The sequence below is a fragment of the Octopus bimaculoides genome, chromosome 7, assembly GCF_001194135.2.
Source record: "Octopus bimaculoides isolate UCB-OBI-ISO-001 chromosome 7, ASM119413v2, whole genome shotgun sequence".
Classification (NCBI taxonomy): Eukaryota; Metazoa; Mollusca; class Cephalopoda; order Octopoda; family Octopodidae; genus Octopus; species Octopus bimaculoides.
In genome coordinates, this window is record NC_068987.1 from 3,972,764 (window position 1) to 3,973,406 (window position 643).

The following is a 643-nucleotide window of genomic DNA, read 5'->3' on the forward strand; positions in this document are numbered from 1 at the left end:
GCACGAAACTAGATGGCCGCCGAACCCAGAAAACATGGCTAAAATTATACAATGAAAAAATAAAAATTGTTTTGTTAAAACAAAGAATGACAAGCTCAATAAATTTGCAAAGCAATGCTGTGTCGGATGCAGTAATGGAAGCAAAACTTTTGCATCCGACAGGAATGCGAGTAAGAAAAAAGTTCTGTTCAACATGAAAAGTTCAGCCAGACCTAGAGATAAAGGGTCTGTGTGAAAGAAGTGGCAACAAAGGTGTTGGCGTGAGCAAATGTGTATGCAAAGGTTGAAACAATATGTAATGTGTACATACTCTCCTGTAGCACGTTACTGTGCACAGAAATGGAAGAAAAACAATGCTTGTTTGTACAGAGAAATGAAATGCCAGCGGCATAAGAATGTCAAATGTATATTGTTTTGGAAAGTTTCTTTGGCCAATGCACTGTCCGGCCAGATCTAGTGACATAAGGGTCACTTGAGTTCTGTCGCAACGACGAAGGTGGAGTGGTTTCTGGTGTGTGTGTTTGTGATGGTGTATGCATTGGTAAAGATGTTGACAGTGGTGTAACGTCGACAAAAGAGGTTGGTCCTGCGAGATAACAAGTAAATCAATTGTTGCAGGAGAGGAAATAGAATTGACAGGGAG